We start from the raw sequence: 8,356 nt of genomic DNA, 5'->3' as shown, positions 1-8,356 counted from the left end.
ATAATAAAAGCCCTATATGACAAACCTACAGCCAACATCATACTCAATGGGCAAAAACTAAAATCATTTCCTCTAAGAACAGAAACAAGACAAGGATGCCCACTTTCACCACTCCTGTTTGACATAGTACTAGAAGTACTAGCCATAGCAATCATACAAGAAGAAGAAATAAAAGGCATCCAAATTGGAAAAGCAGAAGTAAAACTACCCTTATTTGCAGATGATATGATACTATACATAGAAAATCCCAAAGACTCCATCCAAACACTACTAGACCTAATAAATGAATTCGGCAATGTAGTAGGATACAAAATTAACACCCAGAAATCTATGGCCTTTTTATACACCAAAACTGAACTCACAGAAAGATAAATGAAAGAACAATCCCATTTACCATTGCACCAAAAAAACTAAGATACCTAGGAATAAACTTAACCAAGGATGTAAAACACCTGTACTCAGAAAACTACAGGACATTGAAAAAAGAGAAAGAGGAAGACATAAACAAAAGGAAGAACATGCCATGTTCATGGATTTCTAGAATCAACATCATTAAAATGGCCATACTACCTAAAGCAATCTATAGATTCATTGCAATACCTATTAAAATACGAATGGCATATTTCAAAGATCTAGAACAAACTCTCCAAAAATTCATCTGGAATTTAAAAAGACCCCGAATAGCCACAGCTGTCCTGAGAAAGAAGAACAAAGTTGGAGGGATCACAATACCAGACATCAAACTATATTACCAAGTCACAGTTCTCAAAACTGCCTGGTACTGGCACAAGAACAGACATATAGACCAATGGAACACAATAGAGGATCCAGAAATTGACCCAAGCCATTATATTCAATTAATATTTCACAAAGAAGACAAGAACATACAATGGAGTCAAAACAGCCTCTTTAATAAATGGTGCTAGGAAATTTGGTCAGATACATGCAAAAAAATGAAACTATATCACCAACTTACACCATACACAAAAACAAACTCAAAATGGCTAAAGGACTTGAATGTAAGATGGGAAACCATAAAAACACTACAAGATTCCATAGGCAGCAAAATTGCAGACATATGTTGTAGCAATATCTTTACAGACACAGATCCTAGGGCAAGAGAATCTAAGGAGAAAATAAACAAATGGACTACATCAAATTAAGAGCTTCTGCATAGCAAAAGAAACTATCAACTAAACAACAAGAAAGCCCACTGCATGGGAGAACATATTTGCCAATGTTATCACCCATAAGGGTTTAATCTCCAACATTTACAGGGAACTCATACAACTTAACAAAAGGAAGATAAACAACCCAATCAAAAAATGGGCAAAGGACCTAAATAGACACTTTTCAAAAGAGGACATTCAGAAAGCCAAGAGACACATGAAAATATGCTCAAAGTCACTAATCATCCGAGAGATGAAAATCAAAACAACAATGAGGTACCACCTCACACCTGTCAGAAGGGCTATCATCAACAGATCAACAAATGACAAGTGCTGGAGAGGATGCGATGAAAAAGGAACCCTCGTGCACTGCTGGTGGAAATGCAGACTGGTGCAGCCACTGTGGAGGACAGTATGGAGTTTCCTCAAAAAGTTAAAAATTGAACTGCCATTTGACCCAGTAATACCACTTCTAGGAATATATCCCAAGAATTCAGAAATACCAATCAGAAAGGATATATGCACCCCTATGTTCATAGCAGCACAATTTATCATAGCTAAGATTTGGAAACAGCCTATGCCCATCAGCAGATGAGTGGATTAGAAAACTGTGGTACATCTACACAATGGAATACTATGCTGCTATCAACAAGAAGTAATTCTTACTTCTTGGATGGAACTGGAGAGCATTATGCTAAGTGAAATAAGCCAAGCAGTGAAAGAAAAATACCACATGATCTCACTCATTTGTGGATAATAAAGAACATTATAATCTAATGAACAAACAGATAGATACAGAGGCAGAGAAGTATTGAACAGATGTCAAATTACAGCGGGGAGGCTGGGGAGTGTTGGGGGTGGGGGGAGAGATAAATCGAAGGACTGATATGCATGCATATAAGCATGACCAATGAACACAAGACACGGTGTGGTGGGGTAAGGGCATGTGCCAGGGGAAGCTCAATGGGGGAAAAAAGGAGACATATGTACTACTATTTGTAATACTTTAAACAAGAAAAAAAATTTTTTTAAAGCTATGGAAGGCATCTGAAAGGGAAAGATCAATAGGTTTTCTTACCAGCAAAACTAGACCTCAATTCTTGTCTTCTTGAAGGAAGGATTTCAGTCAAGAGACAAAGTGCATCAAAGCAAGCAAGAATTTATTGGCCACAGCACAAACACTCAGGACAATGAAATAAGGAAGGGCTTAGAAGAAGCCACAGGAGAGCCTAGGCTTGGCTGCTTTGGCTCACTGTGAAGTCAGAGAAAAGGGGCCTTGGAGACAGGTTCAGGGGGTTAGCCCAGGATGAGCTGCTGCTATCCATTGTTCCCCTGATTGTAAGTCTCATGGAGTCCCTTAGAGGGAAGAAAGAGGGAAGGGAATGGTACAGACATGCTACCCTGGGGGAGAGTGCTTGCTGGGTCCTTTGTATTGAGGGTATCTCCCTCTTGCAGGTGGGAATCTTAGGGGAGGTCTCAGGGAAGGGTCTTAATAGAATCTTCATTAGCTTTTCAGGGGTGCTCTTTCAGGGTCATGGTCTCCATTATTGGTCGGCGCCAGGGAAGGGTGTCATTAGTCAATGCAGCTGGTCCTGAGGCAGCCATGGCATCATTTGTCTGGTTTTGTTGCTTTTCTGGGCCTGGAGCTGAAGTACAACTGAGACCTAGATGTTATCTTTATGGAGGAAATGGTCAGGGGTCCAAACGACATGACCAGCGATATGGAAGATCAGGGTTCCAAACTCATGACCGGTGATATGCTAGGGCAGTGGTCGGCAAACTCATTAGTCAACAGAGCCAAATATCAACAGTACAACTATTGAAATTTCTTTTGAGAGCCAAATTTTTTAAACTTAAACTATATAGGTAGGTACATTGTTATTAACTTAATTAGGGTACTTCTAAGGCTTAAGAAGAGCCACATTCAAGGGGCCAAAGAGCCGCATGTGGCTCGCGAGCTGCAGTTTGCTGACCACGTTGCTAGGGGATGAAAGGTTATCCTGGGGCAAGGCCCTTGTTTTCCCAGTTTTGCCCCTTCTAGTTACCTGGGGCTTTCCACTCTGGTGACTTTCTGTTTCTGGCCCATGGTCCTTATTCTGCTCATGTCTGTCTAACTGCTTATAACAGTTTGACTACATAAAACATTAAAAACAAAATTGAAAAGTAAATAATCAGCCTGGAAAATGATTTCAACAACAACAAATACACAAATATAACGGACATAGGGTTAAAATCCTTAGTTAGCTTGTATAAATCATTAAGAATATAAAATGCCAGTAGATAGATGAGAAGAGACAAGTCACAGAACAGTCCAAATATTTAAACTTTCTAGAAATAAGAGAAATGAAAAACTAATATGGCCTATCTGAAACCATTTTGATTGTGTTTTAAAATTATAAAAGCAATGTATGTATATGGTAGAAAATCTGGAAAATAGAATGGACCCATGTATAGCCAGCAAGTGTTCTTGCCTTGCCCCCCCTTTTTTTTCTTTAATCCTCACCCAAGGATATTTTTTCCATTGATTTTTAGAGAGAGTTGGGGTGTGGGAGAGAGAGAAAGAAACATCAGTGTAAGAGAGACACATCGATTGGTTGCCTCCTGCTCACACCCTGACCAGCCCAGGGATTGAACCTGCAACCCAAATATGTCTCCTAGACTGGGAATAAAATCCTTGACCCTTTGGTGCATGGGACAATGCTCTAACCACTTAGCAACACCAGCCAGGGCTGCTGCTTTAAAAAAAAATAGAATCATATTGTTGATATCCCATTTTCTGCCTATCAAATTAACAAGGCCTTTTTAAAGCTTATACTTGTGCTTGTGACAGTGTATACAGCTCAGACAGTGTAGATGCAATTGAATTGGATGGAAAGGGTCTTAATCCATCCTGTTCTTTTTCTGAGGCCACCACTGAGCTGGGGTGTGGGGCAAGGAATGACCCCAGTAGATGGTGTAGGTGTAGGGATTTCAGATCTCTAAAGTCAGAGCACCAGACTCACAAGGGAGCTTTTCAAAAAAAGGACAGTCTCTGGGATACCATCCAAGTTCAATCAATCAGGACCCCTTCTCTCCAGGGTACCCCAGTTATCCTGAGTTTGCTAGGCGCCTCCCTGCCCGAGTCTGGCTGCCCAGGTTTGGATCCAGGGTCTACCTCTAGGTAACTGTCCTTGGGCACTCTGTACCTTGGATTTAAAGAAGATTCTACCTCACAGAGTCATCATGAGTATTAAAGGACATAGTTCAGAAAATATGTTTAACCCATTGCCTGGCAATGGTACATACTCAGATATCATTAGCTCAAAAGAACTAGCTACAAGTGATTATTTGTTTTTTGTTTTTATAACTAAGGACCCATTAAGAGATTTTTGCTGAACAGAGGCTCTGTGAATTCAAATATTTACCTCATGAGAATCAGAAAACTGTGTCTTTTAAAATGATAGTTTCAGAGGAATGACAGCTTGAGAGAACCCCCTGGTCTTCCTCCTGAAATTTCAACAAGTTAACCAACTATAATTCAACAAAGAATTCCCTGCTTAATACAGAGGCATGCCAGAGACCCCGGGCATTAAAATATCTAAAGGTGGGCAACTGGAAATAAACAGGAAAACGAGAAGGAAGGAAAGCACTGATGGCCCTCAGACACAGCCCTGCATCTGGGAACTTTTAGTTCGGCCTGGAAAGGGGAGGAGGCTAGTGGTGGCAGGCACTTCTTTCAGCTAGGAAGAACAGAAAGCTGCAGGGGGCAGTCCAGCAGGGCAAGCCCAGAGAAAAGTGACTGAGCCAGAAGTCTGATAGAGCACGGGGTTCTACCATGCAGCTCTCCATTGCCCGGCCAGGCAGTGGTGTTTCAGATAAAGAAATGAAACCACAGAGCCCTGCCACCACTTGGACTCCCAAAACTCATCTCCTCTAGCCCTTGGAGTCAAGTCCAGGAACATATTATCTGTAAACCAAGAGCTATTGCAGTAGAATCAATGTTTCTCTCTGTGACTGATCCCCAGGTGGGGTACTTGGAGTGGGACCCCACAGAGGTCAGGAGTCACCATTACAGTGAGGGCAAAACAAATTCCACCCCCAAATAGAGCGTGTTGTACTGTCTTATGGAAGCCATGGAGGTCAAGTCTGGGAGATCACAAGGTAAAAATAATATTGTGAATCAGCGCCATCTACAGGAAAACAGTAGAAAGACCTCTACAGAGAAAGCTGCTATCATTAATATAGACAGACATATATGCTTAGACAAAGGAGAGTAGCAAATACCATTAACCACAGGAACAAGGATAACCAGGAAGAAAATAAAAATCTCCCAGGAAACAAGCTGGAACACATGGAAATATGTGATATTATAAGTAACAGAGATTTCAAGATTGCAGTTCTGGAAATATTCAATGAGATGCGATAAAATACAGGCAATTCAATGCACTCAGAAAACAAATCAATGAACAAAACGAGTACTTTAACAAAGAGATTGAAACATTAAAAAAGATCCGACCAGAAATCCTGGAAATGAAGCATGCAATCAGGAGATTAAGAGGGAACTACTGAGTATAGAAAACAGTCAACCAGATGGAGAAAAGAATTAGTGACATCGAAAAAAGGAATTTAGAAATGACACAGAGGGAAGAAGAGAGAGATCAGAGAGTAAAGAAAGATGAAAGAGCTCTACAAGAACTATCTGACTCCATCAGAAAAAACAATATTAGTATAATGGGCATTCAGAAGAAGAAGAGAGGGAGAAGGAAATGGAGAATCTATTCAAACAAATAGTGAATGAGAACTTCCCAAACCTATGGAAAGAACTAGATCCTTGAATCCAAGAAGCAAACAGAACACATACTGTAGTTACCTTAATCCAGAGACCCTCTCCAAGGCACTTTGTATTAAAACTCAAAAATTAATGACAAAGAAAAAATTCTCAAAGCAGCCAGGTAAAAGAAGGAAAACCCATGAGAATTTCATTTGATTTCTCAGCAGAAACTCTACAAGTCAGAAGAGAGTGGGACCAAATATTGAAACATCTGAAAGAGAAAATTTACCAGCCATGAATAATATATCAAGCAAAATTAACTTTTAAATATGAAGGAGAAATAAAGATGTTCCCAGACAAACAGAAACTGAGGGATTTTATCACCAGAAAACCCCATTGCAGGAAATACTCAAAGGAGTTATTCTACCTGAAACAAAAAACATAAGGTCACAACACTACAAGTAAGATCACCAAAAATCTTACAGCATAAACAGGGATAATTTGTGACAACAAAAACATAAAAGGGGAGGAAGTAAAGGTCTAAACTGGCAAAGGAGGGTGAAGATCACATGCACTCAAAGAAAAAAAGCTACTGTATATATGCATATTCTCTGACCATGATGCCTTGAAATTAGAAATAAACTGCAAAAAGAAAGTAAAGAAACCCACAAATACATGGATTTAAAACAACATACTACTAAAAATGAATGGGTCACCCAGCCAGTGTGGCTCAGAGGTTGAGCATTGACTTATGAACTAGAAGGACACAATTTGATTCCCAGTCAGGGCACATACCCAAGTTGGGGCTTTATCTCCAGTGTGAGGCATGCAGGAAACAGTTGATCAGTGATTCTCTCTCATTGATGTTTCTCTCTCCCTTCCTCACTGAAATTAAATATATACTAGAGGCTCGGTGCATGAATTTGTGCACAGATGGGGTCCAGCTGACCAGCCCCAATGGGGCCTATCGGACCGGGCTGGTGGGGGAAAGGGGCTGTGGGCATTTGGCCGGCAGGCCCCACCCACAATTTGGGTGGGGTGGGAGATTGGGGGCCAGGCCGATCAGGGCCCAGATCAGGCTGGTTGGCTGCTGCAGTGCACATTTTAGCCACCAGTCGTTCTGGTCGTTCCGCTGTTCTGGTCGTTCCACCATTCTGGTTGCTGGGCTTTTATATATATACAAAATGACTGTGTCAAAAAAGAAATAAAAGATGAGATCAAAAGATATATCGAGACACATGAGAATGACAATTCAACATATCAAAACTTCTTGGATGTAGCAAAAGCAGTAATAAAAGAGAAGCTTATATCATTACAGGCCTATCTCAAGAAACAAGAGAAATCCCAAGTAAACTGCCTAGCATCACCTAACATCGCATCTTAAAGAACTAGAAAAAGAAGAACAAAAGCAACCCAAGGTCAGCAGAAGAAAGTAATAATAAAAATTAGAGCAGAATTGAATGAAACAGAGAACAAAAAGACTATACAAAAAATAAATAAAACAAAGAGCTGGTTCTTTGAAAAGATTAATAAAATTGGCAAACTCCTGGCTAGACTCACTAAGGAAAAGACCCATATAAACAAAATCAGAAATGAGAGAGACATCATAGATATACAAAGGATCATACTAGAATACTATGAAAAACCATATGCCACCAAATTCAATAACCTAGAAGAAATGGATAAGTTTCTAGAAATATATAAACTATATAAACTAAATCATGAAGAATTGGAAAATCTAAGTAAACCAATCAGCAGTGAGGAAAATGAAACAATCATCCAAAACCACCCCAAAAATAAAAGTCCAGGATCAGATGGCTTCACCAGTGAATTCTCCCAAATGTTCAAAGATTTAAAACCTATCCTCTCAAACTCTTCCCCCCAAAATGGAAGAGGCAATACTCCCTTACACATTCTGAGGCCAATATAACCTTGATACCAAAACCTAGCAAATATAACCCACAAAAAAAGAAAACTATAGACCAATATCTGAAGAATACAGATGAAAAAAATCCTAAACAAAATACTAGCAAATTGAATACAACAGTACATCTAAGAAATAATACATCAATATTAAGTGGGGTTCATTTCAGGGGCACAAGGATGATTGAACATACACAAATCAATCAATGTAATACACCACATTAACAAAAGAATGGATAAAAATCATATGATCTTATCAATAGATGCTGTAGCATTTAAGATACAACATCAATTTATGAGTGAAACAATAAAATAGGAATAGAAGGAAAATACCTTAACATAATAAAGGCCATATATGATAAAACTTCAGCTAATGTCATACTCAATGGTGAAAAGGTGAAAGCTTTTCCTCTAAGATCAGGAACAAGATAAGGATGTCCACTCTCACCATGCTTATTCAACATAGTTCTGGAATTCCTAGCCAGAGCAATAAGGCAAGAGAAAGAAATAAAAA

The sequence above is a fragment of the Myotis brandtii genome, unplaced genomic scaffold (genome assembly GCF_000412655.1).
Source record: "Myotis brandtii unplaced genomic scaffold, ASM41265v1 scaffold205, whole genome shotgun sequence".
Taxonomy (NCBI): Eukaryota; Metazoa; Chordata; class Mammalia; order Chiroptera; family Vespertilionidae; genus Myotis; species Myotis brandtii.
Note: the sequence above shows the minus strand (reverse complement) of the source record.